The sequence below is a fragment of the Fukomys damarensis genome, unplaced genomic scaffold (assembly GCF_012274545.1).
Source record: "Fukomys damarensis isolate Sample0158 unplaced genomic scaffold, DMR_v1.0_HiC HiC_scaffold_12, whole genome shotgun sequence".
Classification (NCBI taxonomy): domain Eukaryota; kingdom Metazoa; phylum Chordata; class Mammalia; order Rodentia; family Bathyergidae; genus Fukomys; species Fukomys damarensis.
Window position 1 is genome coordinate 52,000,127 of NW_022900924.1, and position 16,575 is coordinate 52,016,701.

Below are 16,575 nucleotides of genomic sequence, written 5' to 3' on the forward strand. Positions count from 1 at the left end.
CCAGGTCTCACTGTGTAGTTGAGACCGACCTGGAACTCACTATGTAGTCCAGGCTGGTCTCGAACTCACAGCGATCCTCCTGCCTCAGCCTCCCCAGTGCTGGGATTACAGGCATGTGCCACCATGCCTGGCCATAAAAACTATTCTTTAGAGGCTTTTGGTTCTAAGTAATAGAAATAGAATTAAGCAAACTTTAGAAAAGGCATTGCTGTGGAGAAGTTTCTGGTGGCTGAATTTGGCTTGTAGGTCCACTGTGGCCCCAGTCATGGTGGCCACAGTGCCAGGTTCTGGGGTAGGAGCAGGCCACCCCAGGCGCTGTGGGCTGCAGTCTGGAAATTGTGTCCGCTGTGGGCCCTGTGCCTTTCTTGTTTCTTTCCTAGAGTTAAGTTTTGCATTGCAGCTAAGCTCATCAGATTTGAAATGTACCCACCACCTTAAAGACTCAGTACAGTACCACTGCCAGGGACTGAGTAAGGAGAGGGGACACAAAAACATAGGAAGAGAAAGAGATACGCTTACTGACCAAGATTACTGAGCGGAGACTTTAGCCAGAACGTGTTGTCCAGAAGATATTTGGGAAGTGAGAAGTTTACTTCCTTAAGCAAAAGTGTTTCAGTAGTTTTGGATAGCAATCCTAAAGTGGATTTCTTGATTTCCTGCTTCTTAAACAGTCCAGTGAGTGTATCCTAATGGTAATACAATGGTTACCTTAGGCTGATTTCAAGTTTTGTAGGACTGTCTGTCCCTATTTGAAATGGTTTCAGGCTTCTTTGCTTCAAGTTCTCTCCCTGTTCCGTGGGCCTTAGAAACCTTTGCAGTGGTGTCATCTGTTCCTCTGGTGGTGCCTGCCTAGAGGGGCTCCACCCTTCTGATTTTGAGGGTCCTTTGCTGGCTGTTAAGCCACCTCCCACTCAGTCTCCCAGGTGCTGTGGGGAAATAGTAAACCCAAGGGGGGGTCTTGAGCCTGCTGCAAGTCTGCTACTAACTTACTGCTTACACAAACTAATCATCTAACCTCCCTGCTTAATCCTTAGTCTTGGGAGTAGAGGCCTACTCTCGTAATTCAAGGAGCAAGCAAATAGGATGTTTTGAGAACACTTTGCAATGAATAAAATGTAACCCACTGCTCTTCCTCCCACTAGTACGGATGATGGGGCTCTGCTGTCTTGCCACATCTCATTTTCCCCGGGAGAATCAGAGTTCCCTGGGATTAGATTGTCCAATCACAGATCCTCATTCTGCACCATGGTCCAATAGCAGAAGGATTCAGGCTTTATTTTCTAATATGGATTGTGGTGAATGAGTTTAAGAGAAGGGTCAAGTACCTGACCCCTCACATGGTTGCATGGGCCTTTTGTTCACAGCACTGAATTTTGAAAGAATGTACTGACTGCCACTGTAGGCAGTTGGCACGTGGTTAGAGATAATTCATTCAGCCTTAGTTTGCGGTTAATAACTAGTAGGCAGTAAGCATGGCTCTCTCAGTTCCCGTGATTTTTGCAACTGAAAAGAAACTGACCCTTCCATACCATGTCTGTTGGCAAAATGGTCTGTCGGTAAAATGGACTTGAGAGCAAAACATTGAGTGTTCTTTAAGTGGAGCACCCGTTTGGTTATTTGGCCTTCACTATTTAAGAGCTATAGGTTTGAGAATTTTCGGCTGTGTCTTCATTACTTTCTTTTTGTGAAATCAAAGCTGTGTTTTCCATCTGCCCAAAGTCTCAAAGTGAAATTGTGGTGCTCCACCACTAGAGGGCAGCACTGCCTTAGTCACATGATCTGAACCTACGAATTGCTGCATTTTGAAGCTTTCTTTAGTCCCCCAGACTCATACTAAAATTTCCTTTATTTCTTTATATGTGTTATTATGCACACACGTTTAAAATGTATTAAGTAATATTAAAGGACCTCTTTTAAATATTTAACTTGAAAATAATAAAGTTTTAGCATACAGCTCTTGGTCATCATCGTGTTCTTAGCCAAGTTAACCTGAAAGCTGGAATGAACCCGTCCCAAAGGTTTATGGTTTGCCAGAGCCTTTGGTTTGCATCAAGAAGACTCACTGCCTGCAGTGTTTATAGCACCTAATATCTTCTCACTACTTCCTCTACGGGTATGTTTTTGGGAAAGTTTTCAACTTTCCTTCTCTCTCTATAGAAGGTAAAAATAAAAAATGCTTCTATACTCACGACACCTGTGATAATATAAAAGCCTCTTTGTTGCTTTGCGCTAGTTAAAAGGAAGTTCTTTTTCTATCACCTTGTTAGATAAAGTAGTTCCCTTTTCTGCTTTTTATTTATTTATTTAGTTAGTGTTTGGTACTTAGGTCCTTGTACTTGTGAGGCAGGCGGTAGAACCACTGAGCTAAATCCCCATTCCTTTTCTGCTTTTCTTAAGCAAGAGCACATACTTCTTTTACATACAGTCACAAAGGTGTGAAGAATGATGAGAAGGGAATTTAGTATTGTCCATATTTTAGGTTTGTTTTAAGGACAAATTCCAAGAGCTGGAATTACTGAATCAAGGAATATCTATCTGGCATTTACTAATGAAGCCAAATTACTTCTCCAAAAGATTGTACCTTTGCATACCCACCAGCTGTCTATACACAGACTGTTTTTGGTACTGGGGATCGAACTCAGGACTTTGTACTTGCAAAGCAGGTGGCAGAACCACTGAGCTAATTACCTGGCCTTATACACATATTTTTTATCCTAACATATTCCAGAATTATATTCATTTCAACAGTTTTATCTTAAAAACATTTTTAGATACAAGTGTTTTTCTAAATAGAGGCTATATTGATTGATATTTTTCAAAATGTATTACTCTCCTGGTAGAGGTATATTAAGAAATGGTTTGGGCCGGGGATTTAGCTCAGTGGTTCCACTGCCTGCTTCACAAGTGCAAGGTCCAGAGTTCGATTCCTGGTACCAAAAAAAAAAAAAAAAAAAAAAAAAACAAAAACACCAACAAAAAAATGGTTCAGTGGTCAGATGCATTTTTCAAATGTCACGTAGTTGTCCTTTTTTGGGAAATTGATGAAGCATGTTTGCCTTGTAAGGCTCTGAGAAGTCTTGCAGTAAATTGTTGAATTGTGTGTATCATATTTTGTTTGCTTAATTACAGAAAATGGAAATGGGATTGTGTTTAAGACGATGGTAATGGTGGTGGTGGGAAGGTGGTGTTCTAAAAATATAGAGGAAATGCTCTAGCATTGTAAGGATTTCTCCTGAACCCGAGTTGTCTGGTCTGTGACCCTCGTTGTAGGGAACAGACTTCATATTAGCCAGATTATACAGAAAATAACATACAGAGGTATATACTATCACAGGATTGTTGTGCAGGCTGAAGAAACAGACCCCAGGCTACATTTCTAGGAGCACCACAGCTGTCAGGGTGTGTTGCTACTTCTGCCACCATCTAGAAGCTGCCATCAGAACTGCCTCTGCCAAAGTGGGGAGCCACTTGGATGAGACCACAGTCTGTGTCTCTGCTCTGCAGCAAGTGGGGCTGGGGTTTGTTTTCAGTTTTATTTTAGGAAGGTTGGGTTTTATGCCATAGTGAGCTATCAGATATGGACAAAATTTTTAAATGACTTTGAGCAGCCACAGTTGGCAGACTTTCAAGAAAACAAGTTGTGTCAAGTGAATGCCTTAAGATATAGATCAGAAAACTGGGGTATAGCTCTGACCTTCCCACTTTGCAGTGATGCAACCTTGGGCAAATCCACGTCAGACTCCTGTGTATTCATCTCTAAAGAGGATATAACAAATAATTCCCTGTGATATAACTCACAGGGAGTAGAAGTAGAAGTAATAGCTGTAAATATATCTGGGGGAAAAAAAAGCCCTAAAGTACTAAATAAGTAAAAGATATTATTTTCTACCCTAGATTTGTCTGTAGATCAGGTATTGACAAACTTTTTCTGTAAAGGGTCAAAGGGTAAATACTTTTTGTCCTTGTAGGCCATACCTACAAGAGCAATCGTAGGTAATATGCAATCGAATGAGTGGCACTGTGTTCCAATAAAACTTCATGAACACTGAAATTATAACTTTATTTTATTTTATTTTTTGTACTGGGGATCGGACTTGGGACCTTGTGCTTATGAAGTAGGTGGCGGAACCATTGAGCGAAATCCCTGGCTCTTATGTGCTTTTCATGTCCTGAAGTATTGTTATTTTTATTTCAATTACTTGAAAAAAAGTAAGAAACATTCTTAGTTTGTGGACCGTAAGAAGACAAGGGATTATGCAGGTTTGGCCTCTCAGTCGGAGTTTGCTGGTCCATGTTCTACACTTATTATACTGTTTTTAAAATAATTGAAAATGCAGAGTTGTTTTACCTGCATGTGTGTGGGGCTTTCCCCGCTGAATGTGGAAATACGGAGTTGTGTGGTCTGTATTGCTGCTTGGGTTGCCCTTGGTGTTAAGTGTCCTCTTCGCTAGTCGCTGTGGGCCTGTGTGGCGGCATGGACTCCATTTATGTGCGAGTGCCCTCAGGGTGGGTTTGCTACCCAGGGGTTAGCATCTCAGGACCTCACCTCTTTTCCTCGATCTTACTCGCCTTTGGCTTGGGGAAAGGATGGAGTGTCGGATACTTGTACGGAAAAGCTGGAGCCTTGGTCCCGTTTGCATACCTGTGCCCACAAACCCTGTTCTTCTGCAGTCTCTGCTGTATTTAAGTTCACAGCTTTGCTGCCTTATAGACAGTGCATTTCCCCGGAGAACTTTTGCCATTATGATCTCATCATCCCTCTTAGAAAGTCAGAGCCATTGGGTTTTCCTTGCCCTCCAGTCCCGTAGAATTTCCTTCAGTCAGCCAAAGCCAGAGGTAAGTCATACACGGATGGTCAGACGTGAAGGTGTCCAGGGGGGCGGCCGCAGCCGCATTCCCACGGGCGCCCCTTGGAGCCTTGCTCTTCTCGCCCTTCTCCGTGCTGCCTTGCTTTTATACAACAGTGCCCTCAGTTTTTCTCCTCTCTCTCTGGATGCCAACAGTAAGTAGAGTGTGCTGTGCTTACAGCACACCTGGCAGTGGAGAGCAGAAAGACAGGTGCGGGGCGGGGCGGGGCAGGAGGGAGGAGGTGGTTTCCTGCCTTCCTCGCCCTCTGCCGCCTGCTGGAGCAGGTGAGCCGGACTCCGGCCCCTCCTTGTGGGGGCGCACACATTCCTGTGAGCCGTGCTTTCTTCACCGCTACCATCCACCAGCTCCAGAGCTTTCTGATTCAAAGAAACTATATTTAAATTTGCTTCACATGTATCCCTTTTATTTGGACTTTACTAAATTTAGCTGGACGGGAGGAAGGGGGAAACTGTAGAGCAGAAGTTAAAACATGCCAGTGCTTTGGCAGCTTTGGGACAGAAAAATAAAACTTTAAACTCGCTTTCTATTTTGAGGCCATCACAAGATGTTTTGTGCTTACATTCATTCCTAAGTCATAAACAGGGGTGGGGCGGGACTGGAATTAAGTTATCTCTTGAAAAATATCAATTTGGAATCGAGTTAAAATTAGCAAAGGAAAGCAGGGGGAGGAGATAAAACATTGAACTGAGCCTGTTTGGAAGCAGAGAAGCACCTCACAGGGTAGAAGAGGAGGTAGATGCCCTTCCAGCCTCAGGCCTCTGCTCCTTGACAGAGCCCCATTGTCTCAGAACAGGGCTGGGGCAAGACCCAGTGCCGTGAGAACCCGGCACACGAACCATGTCGGGGCGTTTGACACGTGTCCCCCACTTCCGGGGGCAGCATGGCTCTGAGCAGCCGGCGGTAGCCATCACACTGAGCTGTCTTATCGTAATGCAGAAATCACATTCAAGATGTAGTCAGGCCTGTTTTTAGGAAGCCCTTCTGGGGCCCATGGTGAGGGTGGCCTCCAGAAAAACGCTCTCTGTCCTGTGAAATGGGCGCCCTCCCCTGGACACACTTGCTGGCGCCTGCCTGCCTGTGCTTTGCGTGTCAACCCCTGCAGCTTCTCCCACTTGGGCTTCCTCCTCGGTCCCTCTTGTCCCTCGGGGCCTGACTGTGGTCTGCGGGACACAGCCAGCAGGTGCAGAGGCGGCAGCAGCAGAGGCCGAGCCATTGTTGAGAGGCCTCCCCTGGTTGCTTGCCTTGGGGAGGTGCACTTTGTACTAAGATGGCTCGGGACCCAGCCTTCCTAAAGCACATCCCGAAGGTAGCACTGTTCTACTCAAAAGCTTTCCGTAACCCTGGAGAAAAGATGGAGAGGATGTTTGATCTTGGTATAGCCCCCTCCCCTGCCAAAAAAATGATGGAGAGGAAATGTAGAAGAATTGCAAGCAGTGGTTTTTCTGTGAGTGATTGATCAGCTTCCTGGTGATAACTTCTACTTACTTTATGGTTTTTAGTTTTTTCCAGTTATACGATGAACAGTTATACCACTTTTTAGAAAGATGTTGTTTTTATAATTTTATAACAATAAAACGTACCATTTAGAAACTTACAGTGACTCCTTAACTGCTGGTTATAAATCTTCCCTCACATTCTCTGTGGATTTTTTTTTCTTCTTCGTACTGGAGATTGAACTCAGGACCTTGTGCTTGTGAGGTAGGTGTGGTGCCACTGAGCTAAATTCCCAGCTGGCTTTTGTTTTTCTGTTTGTTTTTTGTTTGTTTGTTTGTTTTTTTTTTTTGGTACCGGGGATTGAACTCTGGTCTTTGCGCTTGCAAGACAGGCCACCAAACCACTGAGCTAAATCCCCAGCCCAAATAGGTCATTTCTGTTTGTTTGTTTTTTGGTACTGGGGATCGAACTCGGGTCCTTGCGTTTGCCAGGCAGGCACTGGAACCACTAAGCTAAATCCCCAGCCCTTCTGTTTGGTTTGGTTTTGGTACTGGGGATCGAACACAGGACCTTGAGCTTGTGAGACAGGCGGAGGCACTCACTACTGAGCTAAATCTCTGGCCGCGCTGGCTTTTGTTTCTTGACATGGAGTCTTACTATGCTGTCCTGGCTGGTCTCGAACTCCTGGTCTCAGGGTGCCCTCCTCCCTCAGCCAACCAGGTAGTTGGGACTGCAGGATACATCACCGTGACGGGCCCCCTTGGACATTTGTGGCCTTTGCAGTGTATTTCCAGTCTCACCAACCTAACCGTCAGTGTCTAAACATTCCGAGCTGTACCCAAATAGAGCTACTCCTGTTGCTCAATATTCTCAGTGTTTTTTTGTGCCTGTGTCCCTTTACCACCTGTCAAACTGATGTCATCATCTTCTTTAGAGATGATTTCTCTCACCCCCCCCTTTTTTTTTTAAAGATAGGATCTCTCTGTGTAATTCAAGTTGGTCTTGAATTCACTGTGTAGCCCAGGCTGGCCTTGAACTCACAGCAACCCTCCTGCCTCAGCCTCCCAAGTGCTGGGATTATAGGTTTGTAATATGATGCCTGGTTTTACATACTCTTTATAAAAAAGACTTGGTAAAACACACACAAGCACGTGCTCCGTACACGCCAAATAAAGTCCATAATTCCAGAGATAAGTGCTGTAAGTATTTTGATCTCTGTTTTAGCTTTGTAGCTGAGAGTGTACTAGTTCATCTTGCATGCCTGTTACAGACTTTGTATTCAACATGGTGTTATTCATTCTTGTCCCTATTCTGGATTTCTAATTCTTTTCCTAAAGATAAAGCTCTAAGAGTGACTTTTGTCTTTGCAGCTTTCACATGCTTTGAGAGTAGTGATTTTTCTCATAATAAGCAGCCCACTGTCATCTGTTATATCAAAGTGGGGAGTAAGGTAAGCTTGTGACTTCAACACAAGCTAGGGTAACAAACATAAGCACAGTGGTTCCCTTATGAGTACAATGCTGAATATATAAGCAGTATGCTGTGAGAGAGATACAAAAGCTCCACTGTTGAAAGTGTATCCAGAGCCGGGTGTGGTGGTGCATGCCTGTAATCCCAGCACGCGGGAAGCTGAGGCAGGAGGATCACTGTGAGTTCGAGACCAGCCTGGGCTACTAGTGAGTTCCAGGTCAGTCTCAACTACATAGTGAGAGCCTGTCTCAAAAAAAAAAAAAAAAAAAAAAAGTGTATCCAGAGTGGTTGAGTGACTGAGGACTTAGCATGGTATGGTAACTTTGGTATATGATATGGAGATTGGTACCTTGGAGGAAGAAAAAATACGTACTTTTAAAAAAAGACAGCTATAACTAGGTATAAAAAAGGAGAGATCTATATGAGACCATTGAATTTTTAACCCTGGCTCCTGTTTGACTTACCGAGAAGTATTTTTTTTTTTTTGGTACATGTTTGCAGTACATAGTGTTCACTTTGTAAAAATACCGTTGCATGGGTTCAATCCCAGACCGGTTAAATTAGAATCTCTGGGGTGAGATCAGCTAGTTTTCTGTTGTTGTCATTTTAAGGTATCCAAGTGATCTAATGTATAGCTGGGCTTATGAACCACATCGTAGGAAGGGAAACCTTTAAAGTTATTTTTGGTGCTGGAGATTTAACCTAGGGGCTTGGACTTGCTAAGCATGTACTCCAGTCCTAGCCCTAAGACTCCTTCAAAAACAAAAAGTCAACATCTTGCTATAACATTGTGGGAGAAGCCAGGAGATAGGTTCAGCTTGAGCCCGAGTTTTCGTGGGGTGAGAATAGTTGGTACAGACTGCTCTGTGTTCTGTGTGCTTTAAAGTCTTTGGATAAAATTCAGCTGTTAGCTGTTACTGAGAAAGTGGTCTTTGCACAAATCATCCCTTCCTTTCCATGGCACAGGCAACTTGGTCCTGCAGCAGTAGGGAGGGTAGGATGCACAAGGAGAGTCAGGTTATCATGCTTACTCCTGCATAGCCAGGCTTCTTCCAGGGAAGATCATATTTTAAAAGGTCAAAACATTTATTTCATATATAGTATTTCAGTCTATCACAGGGAAAAGGGAATCCCGGGCTCTCTGAGGAACCATGCCGTGACATATCAGAATAACACAGTGTTTTCCACTTGGTGTCCTCTTGGATTGAATGCAAGAAATAGCTATTTTGCTAAATTGGTTGGGCTTTATGTTCAGAAACACACTTGCGTGTTGTCATACAATAGCATTTAAATCCAAACCAAAGTATTTTGGTTGCAGTGCAAATATTTCAGTGAATATTTAGAATTGGAGCATATGAACAAAACTCATGTCCAATTTAGTTGATTTATCAGTTCATTCTTGGGTGCAGGAAGAGTTCTGTTGAACTCTATCAACGGAGGAATTAATGTCCTCTGCCTGTGAGGTCCTTCCTTGAGATAGCCAGGGTCTTAATGTTCTTGGTACAGAATACTTTGCTCTTGGCAAGAGTAAAGCAACCAGTACCACGAAGTAAAAGGTAGTCACTAGCCAGCACTTGGAATGGGAATGACTCCCTCACACTTCTAGCAGTGAAACTGTGGTTCGGGTTTTTAGAAGTTACTGCACATTTTCACGGCAAATGCATGCTATTGAGATGTCAGCCTAGTATCCCAGTGTGATCTCTGCCATGTCTCTTTTCTTCTTCTTATTTCCCAGCTGTCAGCTCTTTTAGGTGTGGATCCCTCAACCACCAAGTCACCAACCTTTGCACAGATGCCAGTCCACACGTATACCTCTTCTGTGTGTGCAGGAGTAAATGTCACACATCTCACACTTGTCACCTCTTTCCGCATCCCTTCTCCATCCTTTACTAGGAGCCCCTGGTACCGTACTCTTGGGAGCCAGCCTAAGTGTCTTATTTCCCACAAAGAAAGAGTTATACTCAAATAGGTGGTTTCTCCTAGGCTTTAAACCTTCATCAGGCAGTACCAGAATTTGTTGCGGGGGAAGTGTTCATTTAAATCTCTGCTGGTTCCAGAAACAGTATTTGAGATAAACTAGAAAGCTACTTGAGATAAAAGAAAAAATGCAAACGAACAAAACCAAATGCAAAGTAAGGTAGAATACTGGAGTGAGGATAGAGGGAAAATTTGGTTGGCAAAATGTGTATGATAAATAATACTCTACAACTTTGTAAAAGTTTGGCAGCAGATTCATCGCTGAGCTTTCTAACAGCCAAAGCAGAACAAAGCTGATAATCCTCTGCCCCAAAATGGGGAGAAGGTTGTCGGGCGTGGTGGCGCATGCCTTTAATCCCAGCGCGCTCGGGAGGCTGAGGCAGGAGGATCGCTGTGAGTTCGAGACCAGCCTGGGCTGCATAGTGAGTTCCAGGTCAGTCTCAACTACATAGTGAGACCCTGTCTCAAAAAAAAAAGGGAGGGGGGAGGTACCTTCTAGGGAATTGTCCTCATTACCCTCCCAGGAAAGTTCCTGCCCTGCTGTGGCCAGGGGAAACCCCCACACAAGTGTGAATAGTGTGAGTGGGGGCAAGAATGTCCAACAAAATCAAAATTCCCGAGACAGAAAAGCAGCGGAGTCTAGGGGCCAGGAGGTGTGACTCTAATGGATGCAGTGTTTCTTTATGGGGAGAGAGAAGTGTTCCGAGGTTGGTTGATGATGGTTGCCTGCCCTGTGCAGTGTACTAAAAGCTCTTGACTTGAATAAAATTTATAACATATGAATTAATCTAAACAAAGCCTTTTTTGTTTTCTTTTAAAGAATGGATGTGGTAGGGTTTGCCCATAATCACAGCACTGTAGGAAGGTGAGGCTGGAGGATAACAAGTTTGAGACCATCCTGGTCAATTTAGAGACTTAGCAACCCCATCTCAAAGGAAAAAAAAAAGGGGGGGGCTGACACATAGCTTAGTGCAGAGGCCCTGGGATCAATCTCCAGTACTGCCAAAAAAAAAAAAAAAAAAAAAAGAATACAATATAAAAGATGGTAAACTAATATATGGTGGAGAGAGAGAGATAGCTGATGAATGTAAGATTTGTGTCTTCTGCGGGTTACATGCTTCTCAGAGAAGTGCCATGAATGAGGTATTATTTTCAGGGATTTTGGGCCAGACTGGGCAGAAATTGAACTAAACTCTATTAATTAAATGATCAAACTAAATAGACTAGTTTATTTGCATTGTGGACGTTCAAATATTGACCTGATGTAAAAAGATGTTGAGGTCATGGTTGGGCAGATTTGAATACTGAGGGGGTACTTGCTAATATAAAGGAATTGCTTTTCATTGTTAGTATATTAGTGGTATTGAGGCAATTTTTAAAAATCTTTATCTTTTTGTAGTGCCTACTGAAGTACTGTATTTGTTGATAAAATGCTAAAATATCTGGATTTAGCATTAAAATAATTGAATGGGTTAGGTATAAATGAACAGGATTGGCCCTGTGTTGGTAACTGTTAAAGCTGGGACTAATTACACCACATCCCCCATCCCATACTGGGATCAAATTCAGGACTCTGTGCTTGCAAGGCAGGTGTGGGCAGTGCCACTAGGCTAAATCCCCAGCCCTACGCTAACTTTCTACTTTGGTGTAAATTTAAAGATTTTCATGAGAAAATGTTAAGGCAGATTTTATCATCCTCTGTTCACTACAAAAAAAAAAAATCTAGCAGTGTAGCCAGGCTTCTTACTCATGAGAAATTATGCTATTTGCAGTACTTGTCTCGTGGCTGATTTATGGGTGACTTTTGAGAGATTGGAAGCCTGGACACTGGCTCTAAGTCACGTGTGTGAGCATGAAATTCTAGTCAGGTCATCCACAGCCTTTTCAGACCTCTCTGTGCGTGGCCCCCTTTCTGCAAGGAACCAACGCCAGACTTCATCTCTCAAGGGTAGTTTTGCCTTTTACAGGTCTTGGTTTCATAATTCTCCCTGCTGTGCAGTGGAATTGGAATGCTAAAGTTCTTACATTTAGTATTTTCTTGGGTTTATAAACGCCCCACCCCACCCTGTACTGGGAATTGAACTCAGGACCTTGTGCTGCTTGCCAGAAGTATTTTCTTGGGACTAGATATAAATGTTCTGGCAAGGTGCTGAAGGGATGGCATTTCTCCTGGACTTCCTTTTCTAGCTTGAAACACACTCAGCAAAACTGTGCGCATTCCCTGGGGTGGGAGAGAGGAACAGCATGGACAGTGGCACGTGTTTCAGAGTGGACGCCAGCTTCTGTTTCACTTACTCTTTGTTCTCGGGAGAGATTGAAACTGGGCATTTGTATTTGCTTCTATATTCTGTCCTGACTTCAAAGAGTGAAACACTTATCCATAGTAGCATTTATTCTATTGGCATCCCAGGTCTTACAGCACACGGACAGACAGGTCAGCTGTAACCAAAATTCATTCTTTCGTTCAACAAGCATTTGTATGCCAGCTGTTTGCTAAACGTAAGTGCTTCACCGTGGCCTGTGCCACAGAACCGAATTCTTGCACTGGTTTTGGTTTCCTGGTATTACCATCAGTAAGGAACCAGCCCTGGTTTTAAGGTGGTGTGACTTTCTAGATGTTCGCAAGATGTCCTAACGTAAAACAGAAAAAAGTACTTTGAAGTGCACTTAAATGTTCTACCACTGAGCTGTGTCCCCCAGAACAGTTTGAATTGTTGAAAGAACCATGTGACCGTGATGTGAGGATAGTCAGGGTGAGTACTTGACTTAAAAAATGCTTTGGTGCCGGGCGTGGTGGCTCATGCCTATAATCCCAGCACTTGGGAGGCTGAAGCAGGAGGATCGCTGTGAGTTTGAGACCAGCCTGGGCTACATAGTGAGTTCCAGGTCAGTCTCAACTACATAGTGAGACCCTGTCTCAAAAAACCAAAAAAAAAAAGCTTTGGGGTTAATGTTACCTGTGATATCATTGAAACAGTGATGTTCGTGTTTCTTGGACTTTAATGAGGAGCACAAAGTTCCAAGGCATAAGCTAGTTATTTATCATCTGTCTTATTTCCCTCATTGAGTCAGGGTCCCCTGTGAAGTTGTCTTGTTGGATGTGCTCTGTGCTCACACAAGGCCCAGCATGCAGGCTGCCCCCTCCTCTTCCCCTTCAGCCCCAGCAGCAGCAGCTTTCCATTCTGAGCATCTCCTCTGTACCATGCACTTTCTTTGTGTGGTACTGGGCATCAAACTCGAGAGTGGGTGGCAGCACCACGGAGCTCAGTCCCCAGCCCTGTATCATGCACTTTCTGTGTTACCTCACCTTACTCACCGAGAAGGAAACCAAAGCTGAACAAAATCAGATGTGTTTCCACACAGCTAGTTAGTCCAGAAATCAAACCCAGGATTCCTGAGTTCCAAAGCCAGTGCTTTTTCCCTTGTGTGTTATCTCTTCCTAGTGTTTGGTAAATACTGGCTGAAGGCACTGGTGTGCCGTTCTTTCTGGTGCTTGAAAGATCTTGAGCACACCTCCCAAGGCTTCTGAGACAGACCAAGTCTGTGACGAATCCTGGAGGTGCTCACTGAGTGGAGCTGCCTATCGATGCATGTCTTGTCGTCCATCCCTGTGAAGGAAGCCACCCTGTGCCATTACTGCTCCTGTTGTCATTCAGAAGTGTCTGCACCTTTTGCTCTTGTGCAGTGGGGTTTACATAGTGCTCTCAGAGCCAACACATGCTACTCCCATTCTCTGAGAAAGACACTTAACTGTTCTTGGTTAGATGGCCATTTGAGCCTAGTTGCTTTTAGAACAGCGTTCGTGGTTAGGCTTTTCCAATATGTCAGCTTCGATGTGTCCAATACGTCAGCTTCGATGTGTAAAGAGCTGCTGTCACAGGCGGGTCAGGTTGTATACATGTGGAGAAATTGGATTTGTAACCACCAATCAAGTCAATCATCGGACATTTACTGAGCATTTGCTACCTGCCTGATACCATGCTAGTAGTTCTGGAAAAAGTAGTAAGTGCAATGTATCAGCTCCCAAGAGGTTTACACCTCATTGGTGCAGATAAAAATAGGAACCCTGTCTCTGTTTTTTTTTTTTTTTTTTTTTTTTTTTTTTCATTGCCTTATACTCTGACTCAGTGTCTGGCACATCATAGGAACTCAGATATTTTTCAAGTGAAAGATTCAGGATACTGAGACAAGAGCGTAGTAGCTTTTCAGATAGCTTCATAGAAAAACTGGCTTTGAGTGAGACACTTGAGTGTAAATAGAATTTAAGGAAGATAAAAAGGAGAAGTAGTGAAGACATTCCCAATTCAGGAAAAAGGTGTCAAGCGTAGTCTATAAGCGTGCAGCTTGCCCCAAGATGACTGCAGACTTGTGTTACGGGGCCAGAGATAGGAGTGGACCCAGGGAGTATTTTGATGCTGTTTGAAGACTCCGCGATGTTACGATACGGCCTCCTGAGCTTCTGCTCGGCAGAGAGAAACTGAACTGGTGCCCATGGCCAGAGTGCACTGACTGGTGGGGTAGGCCGGGGAGGAGAGGCTCTGGTAGGACTGAGTGTGGGGTGAAAGGTGTCTACTAGGATTGTGACTTAGGAACCTGAAAGAGGCAGATGGAAAAGACGCGATGACGGGAAGAAGAAACAGGCCTCCTTGAATCGGGGAGGGGAGGGGATATGCCAGTCCCGTCCCGCAGAGGGCTCAGTGGTCCTGAACTGGGGGTCTCGGGAGAAGGGTGCTGCTGCTGTTTTATTAAGCACGATGTGGAGATTGCCCAGCGATGTCATGAAACGCTTTTTAGCCATTAAAACTGGTGGTATAGAAAAATTTAAATACCTGTGCAATGCAGTAAGAGATCCAGATTACAGTATAATTAGCAGTAAGATCCCCTTTTTTGTGAAAATGCTTGCAACTGTGGCAACATTCATCAGATTACTACCAGTGGCTATCTTTGGGTGGTAGAATCTCTACTGGTAGAATCTCTCTTTTAATGTGTATGTATTAATTTTATAATAAAAATGTTACAAAAAGTGAAGCAAAATTCTCAAAAGGAGATAATGTGCGGACCTGCGTATATCCTCGAGGAAGGGCACAGACGGGTTCGGTGCCCGTCTTTGGTTGGTGGGCTGATTTCACAGTGGCTCCTTTCTTTTCTGTAGTTGGAAAGACCAGTTTTTGAACAGTGGTGAAAGCACTGAGGGTGTCTGGAAGGGGTAGACAGCATCTGAGGAGGGCCCACATTGAGGCATAGGACCAGGGGTGGCGGGAAGACCAGGAAGTCAAGAGGACTATGAGCTCTTCCCAGGAGAACACTTTTTATGTTTGCATTGATGTTTTGTAGAAAAATCTGAGTAGCTAGGAATTGTCAGTGGAGGAAGGGTTCATAGATTACAGTGATCTGGGTGGGCAGAGAAGTCTAGAAATCTTTAGCAAGGACCAGGCATGATAGTTGTTGACTTTTTCTATAAGTTAGACTTTGGGCTCAGAGCTTCACACGTATTGTATATATTCATTGAATTCTCATAACTACATTATGAGGTAAAGCTATTGTAATTACGCCCATTTTACAGATGAAGAGACTGTGGTTCAGACATTAATTTATCCACGAGCTCAGAGTCAGGATTGAAACCCAGGTGCTTTTTACTGTAGAACTTGTACACTCAAGGACATGGGTACATTTCTCCCAGGTGAGAAGATTTTTGGCCAGGGGAATTGCCTTTCTTTACTTTGAAAGTTCTTAAAATGCATAGAGATTTATAATCTGTAGATTAAAAATCGACCGATATGGACCGGGGATTTAGCTCAGTGGTGCTGCTGCTTGCCTCGCAAGTGCCAAGGACCTGAGTTCTATCCCCCGTACCAAAAAAAAAAAAAAAAATCAACAGATACTTTCCACTGTCAGAGGCAAAGTGTGGACATTTTCCTGAAGCATTTCACTAAGCAAGCAGCTTCCCAGTGTGGTTGAGGAAGTGCATGGAAAAGTAAGCAGTTGCATGCCATGTAATAGGAAAGCCAGGACCGGGACCCCCGGAGAGTGAGTCTCTTGCTACCTGCCAACTGGGAACTTGTTTGGATGTAGATTCTCAGGCCCTGAACCATATCGATCCCAGGAACTCCGGAGGGGAGTGGTCCAGCAAGGTGTGTGTTAACACAGGGATTCTGTTGTATGCTAAAGTTTGAGGTAGTCCCTTCCTGTGAAGATGTTTTAGTCACATAATCAGCAAGGGGGACACACACCAAGATGCTATGGTGTTTCTGGTGTACTTTTAATTTTTGTTAGATACATGTGCTTACCTGATTCATCAGAGCAACAGGCTCTTTTCCCCCTGCATCAGCTAATTCATGTTCTTGGATGAAGGTCTGGGACCTTCTAAACACACTGTAACTTTGTCAATTATTAGTAGTGCCTTTGCCTTTTATTTATTTTTTATTTTTTTGGTACTGGGGATCGAATTTGGGACTTTACGCTTGTGGGGCAGGAAGCAGGCAGCTGAACCACTGAGCTAAATCCCCAGCTCTCCTTTGCTTTTAAATGAGTGACCGAGTCCTGGTTAATTCTAAAGTCCTACCTTAGGTTCCAATGTTACTTTTCACGCTGGGAAGAAAAAACAACTTGAAAAAAATTTTTTTTCCTCAAAATTACCCAGAGAACAGATGTGCATAAATGATAAGCATTGAGTTAGAACCACCTCACCTGGGAGGAGGTGGCCAGGGAGTTGCTGTAGAGATTGGAGGGCAGACTGTTGCACTGTGAGAACTGGAGACCCCTCTCCATTCAGAAGGGCAATTAACCCATTCCTTACTTGTTTACACTTCTTTTTTTTTTTTTTTT

At 43.9% G+C, this 16,575-nt stretch overlaps 1 protein-coding gene across 5 annotated transcripts in view; it reads left to right on the forward strand.

The window, feature by feature from the left end:
• Positions 1–16,575, forward strand: part of Igf2bp2 (insulin like growth factor 2 mRNA binding protein 2) — a 136,609-nt gene that overhangs the window by 45,309 nt on the left and 74,725 nt on the right. The window contains exon 1 of one of the 5 annotated variants that reach the window (XM_010624214.2): positions 4,818–4,836. The exons of the other annotated variants lie outside the window; for them this stretch is intronic. The gene's annotated coding sequence lies outside the window, so the exon portion shown is untranslated. Of the gene's footprint in view, positions 1–4,817; positions 4,837–16,575 lie in introns of those variants that run through there. 5 annotated transcript variants of the gene reach the window in all.